Below are 22,310 nucleotides of genomic sequence, written 5' to 3'. Positions count from 1 at the left end.
TGTCCTTATATTCCCTTCTCACAATGCCTTATTATGACGGCTCACATTGGCCGGAACTGCCCATTTAGAGTCCACTAATTCTATACTCTGTAGCAGAAAGGAGAAGCCATTTACTGAAATGGAATGCTGTCTCCTACTTCGATTTCTGTGTACTTTCTGAAGTGCTTCTAACTTCAAATGATTAACACTATCAGGGCTCATTTGTTTATACTTCAGCAGTATTTTTTCAAAAACTTTTTTGGTGTGAAATATAACAAATGTGCAAACAAACACACAGTAAAAAGATATAAAGCATAATGGTTTATCACAAAGCAAACAACTAGGTTAAAAAAAAAGAGCATTATCCGTATCCTGTAAGTCTTCCTCGAGACTGCATCTTCCAAACCACTGACCCCTCCTCCTCCCCCAAATGTAACAAATACCTGTAACCAATATCCTAGCAACCACTGCCTTGCTCTTCTTCCTAGCTGTCCTTCCTAAGCATGCCCTTCCAGGGATCCTTGTCCTGTAATTCTTCCCAATCTTGCTGCTGTCCAATGCCTTTAGCAGATATCTTTAAAAAGTGTGCAAGTTTTCTCTAGTAGAAGGATCAGTTTGTATTACCCAGCCGAACATTCCTGGAAATGGAGCCTCCTTTATTTTTCAATTCAACAAATATTTATGGAGAGCCTGCCAGCCAGGTACTACGCTAAGAGCTTGGGACGCAATGGGAATAAGATAGATGCCCTTCCTATTCTAGGAGAGGGTTGTGGTCCAGTTGGAGGGTTCAGACAAACATTACAACAGTCATCTTTGAAGCTCCTGCACAGTTACAAAGTGATATTAAATAAATCATATCATGAAAATAAGTAGTAGACAGTAGGTTAAAACATGTAATAAACATTGATTGTACAATAACACTTTCCTTTACAATAAGGTTCATAACAGAATTTCTTTACAAGCAAAGTATTTAAAAATTTTAAAAAGATATACTACACTACACTGGACATGCAGACACATGCACCCCTCAGGACTATTCAGAAATACCATTTGTAGTAATTCTATTATTTCTTCACATAAGTTTTCTGCCCCTTTCTCTCTCACTTTTCCTTCTGAGGCCCCTATAATATGAATGTTACTGTGCTTCATTTTGTCCCAGAAGTCTCTTAAACTATCCTCATTAAAAAAATTTTTTTTTTCTTTTTTGTGTTCAGCTTGGGTGATTTCCACTACTGTCTTCCCATTCACTGATTCATTCCTCTTTATAATCTAATTTAGTGTTGATTCCGTTTAGTATATTTAAAAATTTCGGTTTTTCTTCAGCTCTGTCTGGTGCTTTCTTGTATTTTCTAACTTTTTATTAAACTTCTCACTGTGTTCATCCATTCTTCCGAGTTCATCGAGCATCTTTATGATCAATTACCTTGAAGTCTTTATTGGGTAGATTGCTTATCTCTGCTTAGTTCTTCTTCTACGGTTTTTTCTTGTTCTTTCGTTTGGGACATATTCCTCTCTCTCCTCATTTTGCCTGATTCTCTGTGTTTATTTCTATTTATTAGGTAGATTGGTTATGTTTCCTGATCTTGGAGAAGTGGCCTTATGTAGGAGACATGCTATGGGGCCCAGCAGCATGCTGCCCTTGTGTTACCAAAGCTCTAGGCACGCCCCATATGTGGGGTGCATGGGCCCTTATGTTGTGGTGGGACTCACTACTGTGGACCTACTGGTAGGTGGGGCTGACCCCGGCCTGGTTGGCTGCCAGGCCCTGCCACGTGTAATAGCTGTCAGCCTGCTTGTGGGCAGGCCCAGGTCGTGGCATGGCTGTCTACAGGGTCCGGGGGTCCCAGGGCTGGTGCCGACATGCTGCTGGGTGTGGCTGGGTCCTGGTGTGGCTGACTGCTTGGCCCTAGGGGTCCCAGGACAGGTGATAGCTCTCTGGTGGGCAGGTAAGCACCCTACCCCGGCCCCCACTAATAGGCTGTAGGGAGGATTCCAAAATGGAACTTTGTACCAGTGTCCTCCTTGTAGAACAAGCCACCAGCATCTGTGTCCCCAGGGGTGTCTCAGTTGTCTCCTGCCTCTGTGGAGGCTCTCCAAGATCAGCAAGTAGGTCTGACCCAGGCTCTTTTCAAATTACTACCTCTGCACTGGGACTCGGACCATGTGATTTTGCATGTGCCCTTTAACAGTGAAGTCTCTGTTTCCTACAGGCCTTGGCTTTCCCTTACACAAGCCCTGATGGGGCTGGGGGCTAGTCTTCTGGTGGGTGCTGAACCTGTGGGCTGGGGAGCCAATGAGGGGTTTGTATCCTTTACTCCTTGGGGAGAACCTCTGCAATTATGATTATCTTCTTGTTTGTGGGTTGCCTATGCTGGGGTGTGGGTCTTAACTATACCACATCTCTACCCCTCCCCACCATCTATTTTTGGTTCCTTCATTATATCTTCAATTGTGGAAAGCTTTTTTTTTTGCTGGTCTTCAGACCATTCTTATAGATGGTTTCTCTGTAAATAGTTGTAACTTTGTTGTGCCTGGGGGAGGAGGTGAGCTCAGGGACTTCCTACTCTGCCATCCTGGCCACACCTCCTCTTTCTTTTAATGATCAAGTAAAAGTATTGTTTATTTTTGTGGAAAATAAAAAAAATTCATAAGCATATCTGAAATATAGCTAGAATACTGAAACCAGAAACTGTGCTTTAAGTTCTAAAGTTGTTGGTATCAAGGTAATACTGGCCTTGTAAAGATGAGTTTGGAAGTATTCTCTCTTCTTCATTTTTTGGGGAAGAATTTGAGAAAGTTGGTATTAATTCTTTGAATGTTTGGTAGGACTAACCAGTGAAGCTGTCTGGTCCTGGACTTTTGTCTGTTGGAGGGCTGGGTTTTTTTAATTACTGATTCAATCTTCTTACTAGTAATTGATGTGTTCAGATTTTCTATTTCTGTGATTCGGTCTTGATAGGTTGTATGTTTCTAAGAATTTATCTTTTTCTTTTAGGTAATCCAATTTGTTGGTATATAATTTCTCATAGTAGTCTCTTCTGATCCTTTTAATTTATGTGGTATTAGTTGAAATGTCTCCTCTTTCATTTCTAATTTTATTTATTTGAGTCCTCTCACTTTTTTTCTTGGTAAGTTTAGCTAAGAGTTTGTCTATTTTGTTTTCTTTTCAAAAAGGCAGTTTTTAGTTTCATTGATCTTTTCTATTGTCTTTTTAATCTCTATTTCATTTATTTCAATTTTGATATTTATTTCTTCTACTAACTTTAGGGTTAGTTTGTTCTTTTTCTAGTTCCTTGAGGTGTAAAGTTATGTTGTTTATTTGAGATCTTCCTTATTAGGTTATTTATTTGAGTTCTTCCTTGTTTCTTCCTTGTTCTTTCTTTCTTTTTTCCTCCCTTTCCTTCTGAGCGGTGTGGCTGACAGGGTCTTGGTCCTCCGGCCGGGTGTCAGGCCTGTGCCTCTGAGGTGGGAGAGACAATTCAGGATATTGGTCCAGCAGAGACCTCCCAGCTCCATGTAATATCAAACGGTGAAAGCTCTCCCAGAGATCTCCATCTCAATGCTAAGACCCAGCTCCACTCAGCGACCAGCAAGCTACAGTGCTGGACACTCTATGCCAAACAACTAGCAAGACAGGAACACAACCACACCCATTTGCAGAGAGGCTGCCTAAAATCATAATAAGGTTACAGACACCCCAAAACACACAACCGGATGCAGTCCTGCCACCAGAAAGACAAGATCTAGCCTCATCCAACACAGGCACTAGTCCCCTCCACCAGGAAGCCTACGCAACCCACTGAACAAACCTTAGCCACTGGGGGCAGACACCAAAAACAATGGGAACTACGAACCTGCAGCCTGCAAAAAGGAGACCTCAAACACAGTAAGTTAAGCACAATAAGAAGACAGAGAAACACACAGCAGATGAAGGAGCAAGGTAAAAACCCACCAGACCAAACAAATGAAGGGGAAATAGGCAGTCTATCTGAAAAAGAATTCAGAGTAATGATAGTAAAGATGATCCAAACTCTTGGAAATAGAATGGAGAAAATAAAAGAAACGTTTAACAAGGATCTAGAAGAACTAAAGAGCAAACAAACAATGATGAACAACAAAATAAATGTAATTTTAAATTCTCTAGAAGGAATCAAAGCAGAATAACTGAGGCAGAAGAATTTATAAGTGACCTGGAAGATAAAATAGTGGATGCAAGAGGGAGGAGATATGGGGATATATGTATACGTATAGCTGATTCACTTTGCTATACAGCAGAAACTAATACAACATTGTAAAGCAATTATACACCAATAAAGTTGTTAAAAAAAATGGAGAGTTTTGCCTTCTTTCTGCATCTGTCAACATTTTGCCATCTGCCCCAAGCACTGGTTCAATTCCTTCCTTGTTTTTCTTCAGTTTTGAACTTAACTGCAAATGCATTCTCCCCCCTCTTATTTGTACCAGGTTTTTCAAGTCTTTGCTTATTCTACAGTTCTTCCTTCTTGAGTCATTTCAGAGATTTGTATTTTCCTTGGCTATGCAGACATCTTTCCATTAATTAGACAGCTTCCTTACAGACAAATTAATTTCACTTGTTGCTTTTGCCCTTTTCTTCTTCTCCAGGATGATTTGTAATTGTATTGTTAGATTTATAGTTATCAGATCTTCTTAATTCATTTACACCTTCCTTTCTTTTTTAGTCTGTGTACATGGGCTTATATTAATCTTTCCTGTTTTTTTGTTGTTGCTTTGTTGTTGTTGATAACTGCATAGATAGTGCATAGAGAGTCCTTCCCATTATTGCCTCCTTGGTTTTTATGAATTTGAAGAGAACATGGCCACTTTTCTTAAAGATTCCTGTTGCTTCTGGTGTTAGGATTATGTAATGGTTCTTTCTTGCTGTCAGAATTCAATTCAGACTTTATATTTGATATTCACCACTTTTGTAATTAAATTTTGCTTTTGTTCCATTTTCATGATCATTTTCTCCATTGCCAGAATAGATCTACAGGTATTTCTGAAGGATTTATTAGAACATTAATAAAATGTCTCTGAACACAATTTCAACCTGTGCGTGGGTTTTTTCCCACACCACGAACAAACACTGATCAGATACCAGCAGTGTGTCTGAAAATTCAATTCAGTTCTGACACTATCTATGTGGAGATAGTATTAGATTCCCCAGGTTAAGGGCTCAGTCCTATAAGATGTTAATCACAAGCCCAGGTTGTTACCTGTACTTCTGACTGGCAATGCCCTCCTTGCTAGAGTGACTCACAAAACTCAAGGAACATTTTACTTACTAGGTTAGCAGTTTGTTATAAGAGAATATAACTCAGGAACAGCCAGATGGAAGAGATGCATAAAACACAAGGTGTGGGAAAGGATGAGGAGTTTCCATGCCCTTTCCAGGTGCACCACTCTCCCCAAATTTCCATGTGTTCACCAGTCCAGAAGTTCTCCAAACACCATCCTTTTGGGTTTTTATGGAGGCTTCATTACATAGGCATGATTGAGTAAATCATTGGCCATTGGGGATTGAACTCAATCTCCAGCTCCTTTCTCCTCCCCAGGGGTCAGGGGTTGGAACTGGATGTTCCAACGAACCCTCTAATCACAAGGTTAGTTGTTCTGGCAACGAGCCCGCATCCGTAGGTGTTTTCCAAAAGTCTCTTCATTAGCATAAAAAATGAAAGCTTTATTGCTCTCATCAGTTAAATTCTGAGGGTTTTAGTAGCCCTGTGCCAGAAATGGGGATGAAGTCCAAATATATATTTATTATTATAAATCATAATATCATGAGATACAAAAATAGAATCCAAGATAATTTATATCAGTCATGTAGATTGTTCATAAAATTCAAATCATAAATGAGGCCAGTTGATTGTGCTTTTTCTACATGGCAGTGTTCAGCATAGACCCATTAGCAAAATAAACTAGTCAAGTTGTAAAGCAGGTTTAGTTGTCCCTAATGTACCTCCAGCTCCTGTTCTGATGGCTTTATTGTCTTTAAATTTTATATTGGGAAACCTCATGCTCATGTTTGATTCTTAGGGCATCCCATCATGGTATTGCCTGACTTAAAATGATCTTTTCTGTGTCCTACTTACTCAGAGTTCTCTTCTTTCTTTGCTTATCTGAAAAAGAGATGGTATTACATGAATTCCTGGGTAACATACTTGCATTTTAATAGGATAATTATGGACAAAATGTTTTAAATCGTATAAATTTTACCAGTGTTTTTTGATAAATTATGGTAAGTCAATGGGATGAGAGGTATAGAGAAAAATCTTTGAGAATCTTTTAAATTATCCTGTAACTTTCTCCATGTCTTTGTAAAGGTCTGAAATAGCCAAAGTGAGTTGTTCCAGTTGAATAGGTGAGCTTTGGCTAATGCTTGGTTTAAGTTTCCTGTCAAAATCCAGGGAAAAGTTTCTAACATGAAAAATTATTGACACAGGTAAATTCCATTCAATACCCATACCCATATACCATGGAAACCAATCTTTCTAACATTTGCATCCTTGCCCTTTTCCTTGGAAGGCACATTGGTCCATGAAAAGACTAAAAATTAGTCTGATGTTCATTCAACAAGTGGAACAGGAAATTACATTTCTGTGTGTAGTAATCATATTTCTTTCATTTTCATTTCCTTTATGGTATTGGCAAATCCTGTTCTCTCTGTTTTTACTTTGATTCTTCCTAGAGGTTCATCAATCTTATTGACCGTTGCAAAGAACCAGCCTTTGGCCTCATTAATTTTCTCTATTGCTTTCCTCTAATCAATTTCATTGATTTTTTGCTCTTATCTTTATTATATCCTTCAACTTAATTTGCTTTTATTTTGTTTTCTTTTTCTTATTTCTTAAGGTAGAATCTTATGCTGATTTGAGACATTTCTTCTTTTCTCTTATAAAGATATAATACTTTGTTCTAAAAGATATTTGCAGCATCTCACAAATTTTATTATGCTATTTTTCCATTTTCATTCAGTAAAAAATATTTTAAAATTTCCCTTGAGAATTCTTTTTTGACCCATGGATTATTTAGAAGTGCTGTTTAATTTCCATGTGTTAGTAGCTTTTTCTGTTATCTCTCTGGTTTTGATTTTAAGTATAATTCTGTTATGGTCTGAGAATATATTTTCCATAATTTCAGTTCTTTTAAATATCCTAAGGTTTGTTTTATGATCCAGGACATATCTTAGTGAAAGTTCTATGTACACTGGAAAAGACTGTGTTGTTGGGTGGAATGTTCTATTAATGTCTATTACATCCAATTGGTCAGTGGCATTGTTCAGTTCTTATTTATCCTTACTGAGTTCCTGTCTACTAGTTCTATTGTTACTGAGAGAGGAATGTCAAATTCTCTAAACATAATCGTAGATTTGCATGTATCTTTTTTCAGTTCTTTCAATTTTTGTTTCATGTAATCTGAAACTCCAGTAATACGGATAAACACTTTGAATTGCTATGCCTTATTGTGAATTGATCCTTTTTTCAAGAGATGATATCCTTCTTTATCCCTGGGAACTTTCTTTGCTCTGAAGTTTACTTTGTTTGATATTAATGTGGCCACTACAACTTACTGTTGATTAGTGTTTGTAACCTACATATATCATTACTACTACTATTATTATTTTTGGCTGTGCTGCGTGGCATGTGGGATCTTTGTTCCATGACCAGGTATCAAACCCATGTCCCCTTCATTGGAAGCACAGAGTCTTAACCAGTGGACCACCAGGGAAGTCCCAGTATATCACTATATTTGAATTGAGTTTAGCATGGACAACCTAGAGTTGATTCATTATTTTTTGACCATGGTGACAATCTGTCTTTTAACTAGTGTGCTTAGACCATTTACATTTAATGCATTTATTGATATGTTTGGATTTAAGTTTACCATTTTGTTGTTCATTTTATGCTTGTTCCCTTTGTTTTTGTTTGTTTGTTTGTTGGCTTGTTTCCTTCTTTGCCCCTTTCTGGACTTCTTTGGGTTATTTCAATATTTTTTAGTGTTCTGTGTTAATTTATCTGTTGTGACTTCTTAGTATATCATTTTGTATAATTTTTTTTGGTGGTAGGTCTAGGGCTTCCAAAATGCATAATTCACTTTTTCTTTTATTTTCATAATTCACTTTTAACAGTATAATTCAGTTGATATTTTGCCACTTCAGTTGGAATGTAAAAATCTCACCACCTTTTAGGTCCCTTTGCCCTCACCCTTCATGCTATAGTTGTCATATATATTATATCTACACTGTAAATCCCATCAATTTCAAATTAAAATTTTTGTTTTCAATTGTCAAACATAAAGAATTCAAGAAGAGAATGGTCTATTAAGTTTATCAAGGTATTTATCCTTTTTATCTAGTTATTCTTTTTTTCTTGTTCCAAGTTTCCTTCTAGTGTCACTTTCCTTCTGTATGAGAGTTTCCTTTAGCATTTTTTTAAGCAAGATTTTATTTTATTTACTTATTTTTTTAACATCTTTATTAAGTTTCATTAGGTCCAATTTGTTTATTTTTGCTTTTATTTCCATTTCTCTAGGAGGTGAGTCAAAAAGGATCTTGCTGTGATTTATGTCCTAGTGTGTTCTGCCTGTGTTTTCCTCTAAGAGTTTTATAGTGTCTGGCCTTACATTTAGGCCTTTAATCCATTTTGAGTTTATCTTCGTGTATGGTGTTAGGGAGTGTTCTAATTTCATTCTTTTACATGGAGCTGTCCAGTTTTCCCAGCACCACTTATTGAAGAGGCTGTCTTTTCTCCACTGTATATTCTTTTTTTTTTTTTTTTTTTTGCAGTACGCGGGCCTCTCACTGTTGTGGCCTCTCCTGTTGCGGAGCACAGGCTCCAGACGCGCAGGCCCAGCAGCCATGGCTCACGGGCCCAGCCGCTCCACTGCATGTGGGATCTTCCCGGACCGGGGCACGAACCCGTGTTCCCTGCATCGGCAGGTGGACTCTCAACCACTCGCCACCAGGGAAGCCCTCCACTGTATATTCTTGCCTCCTCTATCAAAACTAAGGTGACCATATGTGCATGGGTTTACCTCTGGGCTTTCTATCCTGTTCCATTGATCTATCTTTCTGTTTTTGTGCCAGTACCATACTGTCTTGATTACTGTAGCTTTGTAGTATAGTGTAAAGTCAGGGAGCCTGATTCCTCCAGCTCTGTTTTTCTTTCTCAAGGTTGCTTTGGCTATTCGGGGTCTTTTGTGTTTCCATACAAATTGTGAAATTTTTTGTTCTAGTTCTGTGAAAAATGCCAATGGAAGTTTGTTAGGAATTGCATTGAATCTGTAGATTGCTTTGGGTAGTATCGTCATTTTCACAATGTTGATTCTTCTAATCCAAGAACATGGTATATGTCACCATCTGTTTGTAACATCTTTAATATCTTTCATCAGTGTCTTATAGCTTTCTGCATACAGGTCTTTTGTCTCCTTAGGTAGGTTTATTCCTAGGTATTTTATTCTTTTTGTTGCAGTGGTAAATGGGAGTGTGTCCTTGATTTCTCTTTAAGATTTTTCATCATCACTGTATAGAAATGCAAGAGATTTCTGTGCATTAATATCGTATCCTTTACCAAATTCATTGATTAGCTCTAGCAGTTTTCTGGTAGCGTCTTTTAGGATTCTCTATGTATAGTATCATGTCATCTGTAAACAGTGACAGTTTTACTTCTTTTCCTGTTTGGATTCCTTTTATTTCTTTTTCATCTCTGATTGCTGTGGCGAAAACTTTCAAAACTATGTTGAATAACGGGTGAGAGGGGCCAATGTCATCTTGTTAGTGATCTTAGGTGAAATGGTTTGTTTTTCAGCATTGATAAAGATGTTGGCTGTGGGTTTGTCATATATAGCTTTTATTTTGTTGAGGTACGTTCCCTCTATGCCTATTTTCTGGAGGGTTTTTTATCATAAATGGGTGTTGAATTTTGTCCAAAGCTTTTTTTGCATCTATTGAGATGATCATACAGCCTTTTTCTTTTAAGTCTTTTTTTTTTAATGAGGTTTTTTATACTGCTGCCCAGAGGATCATACAGTCTTTATCCTTCATTTGTTAATATGGTGTATCACATTGCTTGATTTGCATATACTGAAGAATCCTTGCATTCCTGGGATAAACCCCACTTGATCATGGTGTATGATCCTTTTAATGTGCTGTTGGATTCTGTTTGCTAGTACTTTGTTGGGAATTTTGCATCAATGTTCATCAGTGATATTGACGTGTAGTTTTCTTTCTTTGTGAGGTCTTTGTCTGGTTTTGGTATCAGGGTGATGGTGGCCTCGTAGAATGAGTTTGGGAGCATTCCTCCCTCTGCTATTTTTTGGAAGAGTTTGAGAAGGATAAGTGTTAGATCTTCTCTACATGATTGTTAGAATTTGCCTGTGAAGCCATCAGGTCCTGGGCTTTTGTTTGTTGGAAGATTTTAATCACAGTCTTAATTTCAGTGCTTGTGAATTGTCTTTTAAATTTTCTTTCTTCCTAGTTCAGTCTCGGGAGGTTGTGCTTTTCTAAGAATTTGTCCATTTTTTCCAGGTTGTCCATTTTATTGGCATAGAGTTGCTTGTAGTAATCTCTCATGATCCTTTGTATTTCTACAGTGTTAGTTGTTACTCCTCCTTTTCCATTTCTAATTCTGTTGATTTGAGTCTTCTTCCTTTTTATCTTGAAGAGTCTGGCTAATGGTTTATCAATTTTGTTTATCTTCTCAAAGAACCAGCTTTTAGTTTTATTGATCTTTGCTATTCTTCATTTCTTTTTCATTTATTTCTGATCTGATCTTTATGATTCCTTTCCTTCTGCTAAATTTAAGGGGATTTTTGTTCTTCTTTCTCTAATTGCTTTAGGCGTTGTTTATTTGAGATGTTTTTTGTTTCTTTGAGTAGGATTTTATTGCTGTAAACTTCCCTTTTGGAACTGCTTTTGCTGCGTCCCTTAGGTTTTGTGTCATCATGTTTTCATTGTCATTTGTTTCTAGGTATTTTTTGATTTCCTCTTTGATTTCTTTAGTGATCTCTTGGTTATTTAGGAGTGTATTCTTTAGCCTCCATGTGTGTGTATTTTTTACAGATTTTTTTCCTGTAATTGATATCTAGTCTCATAGCATTGTGATCGGAAAAGATACTTGATACGATTTCAATTTTCTGAAATTTACCAAGATTTGATTTGTGACCCAAGATATGATCTACCCTGGAGAATGTTCCATGAGTACTTGAGAAGTAAGTGTATTCTGTTGTTTTTGGATGGAATGTTGTATAAATATCAGTCAAGTCCATCTTGTTTAATATATCATTTAAAGCTTGTGTTTCCTTATTTATTTTCCCTTTGGTTGATCCTTCCATTGGTGAAAGTGGGTGTAAAGTCCCCTACTGTGATTGTGTTACTGTTGATTTCCCCTTTTATGGCTGTTAGCATTTGCCTTATGTACTGAGCTGCTTCTATATTGGGTGCATAAATATTTACAATTGTTATATCTTCTTCTTGGATTGATCCCTTGATGATTATGTAGTGTCCTTCTTTGTCTCTTGTAATAGTTTTTATTTTAAAGTCTATTTTGTCTGATATGAGAATTGCTTCTCCAGCTTTCTTTTGGTTTCCATTTGCATGGAATATCTTTTTCTCTCCCCTCACTTTGAGTCTGTATGTGTCCCTAGGTCTGAAGTGGGTCGCTTGTAGACAGCATATATACGGGTCTTGTTTTTGTATCCATTCTGCGAATTTGTGTCTTTTGGTGGGAGCATTTAGTCCATTTACATTTAAGGTAATTATCGATATGTATGTTCCTATTACCATTTTCTTAATTGTTTTGGGTTTGTTTTTGCAGTTCCTTTTCTTCTCTTGTGTTTCCCACTTAGAGAAGTTCCTTTAGCATTTATTGTGTAGCTTGTTTGGTGGTGCTGAATTCTCTTAGGTTTTGCTTATCTGTAAAGGTTTTAATTTCTCTGTCAAATGTGAATGAGATCCTTGCTGCGTAGGGTAATCTTGGTTGTAGGTTTTTTCCTTTCGTCACTTTAAATATGTCCTGCCACTCCCTTCTGGCTTGCAGAGTTTCTGCTGCAAGATCAGCTGTTAACCTTATGGGGATTCCCTTGTATGTTATTTGTTCCTTTTCCCTTGCTGCTTTTTATATGTTTTCTTTGTATTTAATTTTTGATAGTTTGATTAATATGTGTCTTGGCGTGTTTCTCCTTGGATTTATCCTGTATGGGACTCTCTGCGCTTCCTGCAGTTGATTAACTATTTCCTTTCCCATATTAGGTAAGTTTTCAGCTATAATCTCTTCAAATATTTTCTCCGTCCCTTTCTTTTTCTCTTTTTCTTCTGGGACCCCTATAATTCGAATGCTGCTGCATTTAATGTTGTCACAGAGGTCTCTGAGACTGTCCTCAGTGCTTTTCATTGTTTTTTGTTTATTCTGCTCTGTGGTAGTTATTTCCACTACTTTATCTTCCAGATCACTTTTCTGTTCTTCTGCCTCAGTTATTCTGCTATTGATTCTTTCTAGGGAATTTAAAATTTCATTTATTGTGTTGTTCATCATTGGTTCTTTGCTCTCTTTAGTTCTTCTAGGTCCTTGTTAAACGTTTCTTGTATTTTCTCCATTCTATTTCCAAGAGTTTGGATCATCTTTACTATCATTACTCTGAATTCTTCAGGTAGACTGCCTATTTCCTCTTCATTTGTTTGGTCTGGTGGGTTTTTACCTTGCTCCTTCATCTGCTGTGTGTTTCTCTGTCTTCTTATTTTGCTTAACTTACTGTGGTTGCAGTCACCTTTTCACAGGCTGCAGGTTCGTAGTTCCCATTGTTTTTGGTGTCTGCCCCCAGTGGCTAAGGTTTGTTCAGTGGGTTGTGTAGGCTTCCTGGGGGAGGGGACTAGTGCCTGTGTTCTGGTGGATTAAGCTGGATCTTGTCTTTCTGGTGGGCAGGACCTTGTCCAGTGGTGTGTTTTTGGTTGTCCAGTGGTGTGTTTTTGGTTGTCTGTGACTGTATTATGATTTTAGGCAGCCTCTCTGCTAACGGATGTGGTTGTGTTCCTGTCTTGCTAGTTGTTTGGCATAGAGTGTCCAGCACTGTAGCTTGCTGGTCGTTGCATGAAGCTGGTTCTTAGCCTGGAAATGCAGATATCTGGGAGAGCTTTTTCCATTTGATATTATGTCGAGCTGGGAGGTTTCTGATGGGTCAGTGTCCTGATGTCGGCTCTCCCACCTCAGAGGCAGAGGTCTGACACCCGGCTCTAGCACCAAAACCGTGTGAGCCACACGGTGAGAAGAAAAGGGAGAAAGAAAGAGAGAAAGAGAGAAAGAGAGAGAGAAGAGAGAAGAGAGAGAGGGAGGGAGGGAGGGAGGGAGGAAAAGAAAAGGAAGGAAGGAAGGAAGGAATGGACATTTTGAATAGTACATTATGAGAGTCTGAGTCTTATTTAAATTCTATAGAGGATGTAACTATTTTTATTTTAGCAGGCAATTAATCCAGACAGTCCGCAAATTCCTACCTACCTTCTATGGGTTATAATTTCAATATCTGTTCAGTTTTCAAAGCCTTTGTAATGCTCTTTGGATATATCCTGGGTGAGTACCACTCAGCGGTCAGTCTGAGGCCTAGGCAGTGGTTTCTAGTTAGTTCAGTTCGCAAAGTCTTTGGTATACTAATTTGGATCAGAGTCACACAGTTGCAGGTCCAGAGTGCGCCCAGGAGTTCATAAACACGTTTATGGAGTTGCTTTCCCAAGCCCTTCCATCTCAGTCATTTCCTAGGTAAGAAACTCTTTGGTCCTCTGTCCAGACACTTGGGGCTTTAGTGATCCCTCTCTTGCACTGCTGTGTTTGGGCTTACATTCTAGAGAGAAAAAAAAAAAGCAATACGGTTTTGTTCTACCTTCTTTCAGCTGCAGCTTTGAGGATCAGGGAAGAGGGTTCCTTTCCCTAGGAATTTTGGCTCTTGCAGGGTCTCATAACTATTACTGTCAATTCTGCCATGGGATTGCCTGGGGGCTGGGCCATGGCAGAAAAGAGAAAATAACCTTTTCCCCTTCCTGAACACTGAGTGTCCTTCCCTAGTTCTGAGGCAGGTCTAGAGTGCTCCTCCTGGAGTCTGTCTGAGCCACAGTGCTTACTTCCGGGTTTTGGGCTGCGTTGGATTCAAGTCAGAGGCTACTGGAGATGAAAAATGGTAACGTCACTACTGATGCTGTGGTAATTCAAATTCTGGTGACCTTCCTGATGTGCCTGCTGCTATTCAATTTTCAGAGATTTCAAATAGTTGTACCATGCATTCTTTCTGGGCTTTATAGTTGTGTTCAGTGTGAAAGAAAGGGTGAAGCATGCTTACTCCTTTTCACCTGGAATGACAGCCATGAGCTGAAGTTATAATTTTATTTATTTTTAATTAATTTAGATTTAAATAGTCACTATGGCTAATGGCTATCATATTGGGTGGCACCGTTTTAGAATGAATGATATAAAAGCAACTGTGCGTTTCTCAAAGTCATTAGACCTTACAATTTGAATTCTCTGGAAGTGTAGAATATGCTTAGTGGTTAAATTATTAATCAAATTCTACCAGGAGACAATGGAAATTCTTTATAAAACAGATATAGAAGATCTAGAAGCATAAAACAAACTCCATGATTTTCGTAATATCATATTTACAAATAGAGACACTAAAATCTCTGTTATTTTTAACTTTTAAGAGTATATAAACCATAGGAAAAAAGCAGGGAAGTTTGAATTATTCATTTGCATTACCAGAGAATAATGTTCATTTGGAAATTTGCTAATAAGGCACCCATCTATATGACTAGATTTTGATGTAACTTGGAGCAGAAGAAACCATTCAGTATTTTAATGGATAAGATTTCCGTAGTTTCCTGGTTGTTTCGTCTGTTGCACAAATCTGTAAGTAAAAAGTAAAATAGGCAGTGAGTTTTTATGTGCCCTAATTTTGAGCTTCAGCTTTGTTTCACATAGAAACTTTACTTACAAAGGGAATTGGTGATCAAATGCAGATGCTGTCACAATCCTGGCTCCTAAACCCATAATTCTTATAAAATCATTATTTTCCCTAGCCAACTGTAAGATGACCAGAAAACATGATGGATGATGGAAATCATCTTTATTTTTAGGATATCACTAAAATGCTTTTTCCAGTATCATGTGTTAGAACCTTTCTACCATGTTATGTTGAAGATTAAGACTGAAGGATAAGTCTTTTATAATGACTGTGGTATATTCTCAGTAGTTAACCTCTTTGGGAATTGATGGTAAACCCAATTAAGCTGAATTTCAGGTTATAATTCCAGGCATGCTGGGAGAGCTTTAGTATTATATTTATGGCTATATGTATGTTCTTTAACTCTAGACATGTCTTATTGTCATATTTATTTTTCTGTTATCCAAATGGAATCAAATATGTATTTAAAGTTGGTGGTTTTCTTGCACTGTTGGTGGGAAAGTAAACTGATACAGCCACTATGGAGAACAGTATGGAGGTTCCTCAAAAAACTAAAAATAGAACTACCGTATGACCCAGCAATCCCACTACTGGGCATAAACCCTGAGAAAACCATAATTCAGAAAGCGTCATGTACCAAAATGTTCATTGCAGCTCTATTTACAATAGCCAGGACATGGAATCAACCTAAGTGTTTGTCAGCAGAGGAATGGATAAAGACGATGTGGCACATATATACAGTGGAATATTACTCAGCCATAAAAAATGAAATTAAGTTATTTGTAGCGAGGTGGATGGACCTAGAGACTGTCATATAGAGTGAAGTAAGTCAGAAAGAGAAAAACAATACCATATGCTAACACATATATATGGAATCTAAAAAAAAACAAAAAAGGTTCTGAAGAACCTAGGGGCAGGATAGGAATAAAGATGCAGACATAGAGAATGGACTTGAGGACACGGGGAGGGGGAAGGGTAAGCTGGGACGAAGTGAGAGAGTGACATGGACATATGTACACTACCAAACGTAAAATAGATATCTAGTGGGAAGCAGCCACATAGCACAGGGAGATCAGCTCGGTGCTTTGTGTCCACCTAGAGGAGTGGGATAGGGAGGGTGGGAGGGAGACGCAAGAGGGAGGAGATACGGGGATATATGTATACGTATATCTGATTCACTTTGTTATACAGCAGAAACTAACACACCATTGTAAAGCAATTATACTCCAATAAAGATGTACTGGGCAAGAAAAGGAGACATAGACCTAGCACAGAATAAAAAGATAATAACTTCTAGTAATCCAGCTACTAGAATAAAGGCATGATATTCCAAAAACATATTTTTAAGTGTCTATCCAGCTTTAGTTACTGAATAAGATAGGCAAAAAGATTGCCCACCTTGGAGCTGACCTTCAGGTGAAGAGAGTCAGAAATTAAACAAGATGAATTTGTTTGGAGTGTCATGGAAGAGATATATGTGCAACTTTCAATATTGTGGTTAGGGATGTCCTCACTGAGAAGTTGATGTTTGAGAAGGGTACAGTGTTAGAGAGTGACCAGCCTTTAGGCAATCAGGCTGAGCTTCTTTTGGGGTTCTAGCTTTGAAGATTAGGAACTCTGGTTCATGAAGTTGAGAAGTCCTGTTTATATCTAGGCAATAGCCATGAAGAAGTCAAAGGACTTAGGAGTTCATTCGAGGCTCTGCATCTGGCCAGGTTGGGAGCTGACATCCCTCGGAACGGAAGGACTTGGAAAAAGGCTACACTAGGCAGATCGGTAAGGTTAAATCAGCTACTGGGATGAGAGGATGGCTAAATCAGGAGGCCAGAAGCAAAATGGGTAATAGGGCGTCTGCAGGGATAGCTTCCTGTGCTGAACTTCTGAAGTACTATTCCAGGCTGATCTGTTGGCTCTACTCACTAGGTAGGACTTCCTGGATGGTAAAATACTCACATATTTAAGGTAAATTTTGACATTCATGGGTTATATAATCTCCTCTCGTGGCAGATCCACATGCTTGAGTCTGACCTGACTAGGGTTGCCAGTTAAGGAACAGGGTGTCCTGATAAATTTGAATTTCAGATAAACAATGAAAAGCCTTTTAGTGTAAGTATATCTCAAATATTACTTGGGGTATACTATAATAAGTATACTTACACTAAATATATTCATTATTTTCTGAAATTCAAATTTAACTGAGCATTCTATGTTTTTATTTGCTAAATCTGGCAACCCTAGATTTGAAGCTCATTTGGAGGTCCAAATCCTTGATAGGCCAGGCTTTGGGGTGTGTGATAGAAGCTGAGACCTCCTTCCTCTTTAGCAGCATTTGTTGTTTAAAAATATTAGCATCCTCTATATCTGGGGTCCTAAAATGGATATTATGTACTTTTTAGAAAACTCTACTATTCACAGCAGTGGTGTGAATAACTAGCTAGTGAAGAATTGTATGGCCCTAAAGCAGCATTTAACTTTTCACACCACAACATCAATGTAGAAAGTATAAAATCAGAGTAGTGCTAGGAGTCTTGAACCACACCTACTGGGTCTCTCTATCTTCTGTGGTGGGTTCTAAAGCATGTCTGTGGAAACCTGGGACTCCTTGCTACCCATTTGGAAAACTACTGCTTTAGTATCAAGAATTAGCTGAAAAGATCAGATGAGTCATTAAAAAAAAAAATCCCTCCCCACTGTGTTTGGGATCAAGCATTCTAAGTACTCGGTGGGTATGAGAGAATTTAAAGGTATGAGACAATTTTTTCTAAAGAAATGAATATTAATGGGATATATTTCTAGCAGTGAGTGTCTGGGAAAAGTATATTAACTTGGCAAGGAGGGAGTCCTACATACCCCTCCCCCCCCACTTTTATTTTGCTGTAACTCTCTCTATAATGCCCAAGTTATTTTTTTTTTCATAGGGAATTAGACCCTATTTTATTCCCAGCACAAAAGATGTAGCATGCCTTTTTATTTGCTATTTGATTAAATTCTCACCAGTTTTGAAGATCTGCAAATAATTACTCAGTCATAGGTCAGTTAAGAATACTGAAGTACAACCAGACAGTACATATGGTATTTCAATTAATTTTCATGTGAATTTCTATCATTTCTTTTCTTTGCACTGTTGTCATTGTTGGATAATTTAACATCTGTATGAGCATACTTAATTATAGCTGGCTTCAGAGTGGGCAAGGTCACATGGAAAATGCCATCACGAGAGGCCAGATTTGTACTGTGATTCTCAGAATTCACTCTGAGAATCATCTGTTAAAATCAATTGTGCTCCCAAATGAGGGATACCATTTTTATTTCTGACTTATTTTCAAGTTAAGATGCTGTGTAGATTTGATGTGTAATATATTATCACAGAGTAGGTCTTGACAGTCCTGATTCAGGCAAAACTTGATGCTGGAGTCTCAAAGCTTTGTCCTAGGCTCCCCCCACCATCATCCCTTCCCCCATGTCTTTCCTTCCTGTCCTGTCCCTTTCTTTTCCTTTCCTTCTTCCCCTTTCTCACTTGCTCCCTAAATGATCTTATCCATTTCTATAGACTGTCCTCTTTCCCTCCACCCAAGATAAATATCCCTGGTACTTGACTTTATTCTCTTTATTGGCAATTGGAGTGGCAATTGGAGTGGGCAGGTGGGCTTGGCAAATAAGATGCTGGTGCCTGGGTTTGAACTGAAGGTTGGTGACCCAAAGAATCAGGGACAGTAGAGAGTTCATCTGGGTGGGAACAAGCAGCATCCAAGTCCATATCCTGGGGGCAGCCTGAACCGTGGTACCAGTGGCCACGTTCAGTGTCTAGGGCCAGCCATGGTGGCTGCCATGGCCTCAGCAGAGGAACAATGGCGTAATTTTCACTGTGTTCTTTGCTGACCAGTGTTCTGTGGTTTCTGCTTATTTTCTGAGTGTGTTTCTCCAAACTTCTTGGAAATTCTATGAGCTATCCAACATCTTTCCAATACATTTCTGTTATACTTAAACTAGCAAGAGTTATTCCTATTATTTGTTGATTGCCATGATGATGGGGTTCATAAAATTAGTCCAGACTTCTTTTCTGAGCTTTAAAATCAAATGCTAACTTAAACTTTCAACTTGGATGTCTCGCATTAGAGTCATCTCAAAATAATGTGTCAAAACTGAACTTGTGTTCTTCTCCCAGGCCTGATACTTCCCCAGTCTTCCCTGCTCCATAACCTTGACTCAGTCCAGTCATCTGGCATCATGTTGGATGATGGATTGTTGACCTGGTCTGGCTGCACCAGGCTGGAGACCAGCAAATAGCCAGAACAATTGAGTAGGAGAGAATAAAGACCCTCTGAGAAGGCCTCAAGGTTACCTTCTCAAAGGAGGTGCTTCACTTGGGTCTGATGTTGTGTCTGCGTCCATCATTGTTACCTTGAGACGCCCATGCACACCCTTCCAGTCTGGCCTCATGCCACTCCTGTCCTTGATGACTGTGGTCCAGACTCACTGGTCATCTTTCAAGTCCTTGAACATGCCAGGCTGTTTCCATTCTCAGGCCCTTTGCTCAGGCTGTTCACAGTGTTTGGAAAGCTCTTTCCTTCTCTTTACCTCACTAATTCCTTCCTGTGCTTTAGCTTAAATAAAATTTCTTTGCCTTTTCTAACCCCCCCAAGCTAAATTATATCTTCCTGTTTGTTTTTGCATTTTCCCCTATAGGTAGTAACTAGAACATTTGAAAGTCTGTATTCCATTTGAAAGTCTATATTTATTTGCTTAACGTCTGCTAGGCTATATGCTTCCTCAAGGTACGGGCATTGTCTCCTCAGTGCTTGCACAGTGTGAGGCATATGGTAGATGTTCAACAGATATTTGTTGTAAAAATGAGTAAATGAAAGAAAATCATAAATTTAGGGGAATGGAAGTGAGGAGGAGAGGATAAAAAGGAAGTACCATTGCTCCTGCCCTTTAGTTAATTTATCAACGTACATCCTTACCTCATGAAAAGAGTTCTTTTTAAGTGGCTGGCATTGCCATCTCAAGGCAAATATGATCTGGTAGGTCTTTATGTAGAATATTCTAGGCCTCTTGCTCCTTTGGCCTTAGCCCTGCACATATGAGTACAACCAAGGAGCCTCCTCTTTAGGACCTGGGCAGCGTTCATGATCTTCATTGCTTACTCAGAGTGGTACCGAGTTACCCATCTTTTTCACCATCTCTGCTGCTCTTCCTGGGTGCTTGTCTCTCTAACGTTGCTGAAGGCAGGGCCTTGGTTAGATCAGCTGTGGGTTCCCCCTGCAGCATCACCTGTACACCACTTGGTCTACTGCCGTTCATAGATGCCTTCCTTTCCAGGTTGCACTGGGGTTCATTTTCCACCATAATAAATGCTCCTCCTGATGTGGATCTTTCTAGAGATGCTGAGGACTCTTCTTATTTATTAGAAAAGAAAAAAAATTCTGTTCATGGTATATAGGCACCTGGGTTCTGCTAGCTGTCTCCCTTTCTCAGGTTTATACTGGACTTAGAAGACAACCCATGAGTGTCATGGTCTTCCTGTTTCCCACACTGGGTTATTCCCTTTGTCCATCTACTCTGGCAGGTGACAGCTAAGAGGAGCCACCTACCTGCCTAAAAGACGTGCAGAAGACAGTGTCCCCTCAATTCCCTGGCTCCCAAGCCTTCTCCGTGGGGAAAGACATCAGCCAAATTGTCTTTGGGCAACTGCTCTCCAGAAAGCCACAGTGTATACCCATTTTCCTTGTCATCTTAACAGCCTCACCATTAGAAATAGGGAAATCCTCGTTTCTCCTATGTTTAGCCCTGTCTTATGCTCTCAGGCTCCCAGGCATGGGTCACCAGAGGCCATTTGTAACACAGCCCCCTCAGTCACTGAACAGTGAGTTACAGGTATGGGATAGAGAGTTTAACTCATCAACTTCTCGGTAGCATTAATCCTTTTACAACATAACTCAATAACTCTTCTGATTTTTTTAATATGAAGAAATGAATTTTCTAATAAAGAACTTGTTAGGAATGGTCTGAAACCTTAGGAGAAGGTAAGGCTGAAGAGATAGTTTCTTCTGAATTTGTAAGTTTGCAAATTGCTGGGCCAGAGTTCTCCCCTGAGGATGACGCAACTCTTGGAGTCTTGATCATGTCTGGCTCTTAAAAATTGTAGTGATATACCTTTTAATACTCAGAGTGATGATTTAAATAATTGTCTTGAACAGAAAGCACTTCTGAGGCATGACTGATTATGAATTCTAAGTCTTGAAGCTCTTAGAATTCAAAAAATATAATCATAACACATTTTATTTTAACTAATATTAATATTTTTATGGATTGTATTATCCTTTACTCACTTGGAAGTGGGTTTAAGTCTATAATACCAACACTGGGGAGGATAAATAGTAATATGGACAACCCAAAATATGAATTATTTTTAAATCAATGAGATGCTTTCTATCTTGTAATGTAGCAGACCTAACCTATTTATTTATGTTTTGGTTGGGCTAACATTAAGAGCAATTTATAATCCTTGAACATACATTTATGAGTGCTAAGGTAAATAATGTGCAGGTGTTTTATATTCCTAATCCATGAGGGCCTCCTGCTTTTCCCCAAGTCTAGCCCCTTACCGTTTCTTCACCCTTCCCATAAGACCTTGACCATCAACCATTTTCTCATCGCTCTTGCATCTTCTTTGTCTACTTTCCATTGATTCTTTCTTCTAAGCCTATATTTTGGGGATATTGGGGGATATGTACACACACACACAAATTCTTTTGAAACTGTTTTCTCTTCAGGTTGTCTCAACACTCATTTGTTTAACTGACAACCTTTTTGAGATCATGATATATACTGTCTACCTTCACTTTATGTTTTACTCACTTTTCATGCATTTAAAAATTGTTTTTACCTCACTTCTATATTAGTTTCCTATGGCTGCTAAAACAAATAACCACAAACTTGGTGATTTAAAACAACGTGAATTTATTCTCTTATAATTCTTGAGGCTGGCATTCAAATCAGGTTAACTGGGCTAAAACCAAGGGGTTGGCAGGACCGCACTCCCTCTGAGAATCCGGGGAAGAATCCATTTCCTTGCCTTTTTCAGCTCCTAGTGGCCATCTGGCTCCTTCTTGCATCTTCAAAGCCCACATCGTAGCATCTTCTGCTGAGGTTATTGTGTCACTTTCTGTGCCAACTCTCCTTCCACCTCCCTTCTCTAGAGATACTTGTGATTGCATTTAGGGCCCACCCAGATGATCCAGGAGAATCTTCTCACCCCCAGATCCTTAACATAATCACACCTAGACTCTCTGGGAGTCATTAATCAGCCTGCATCACATTTCTGATCACAAACCCGAAGTCATGACTCATCCCTTTCTCTGCCTTTGTGC

This window comes from Pseudorca crassidens, chromosome 12 (genome assembly GCF_039906515.1).
Source record: "Pseudorca crassidens isolate mPseCra1 chromosome 12, mPseCra1.hap1, whole genome shotgun sequence".
Classification (NCBI taxonomy): domain Eukaryota; kingdom Metazoa; phylum Chordata; class Mammalia; order Artiodactyla; family Delphinidae; genus Pseudorca; species Pseudorca crassidens.
This window is presented reverse-complemented; position numbering follows the sequence as displayed.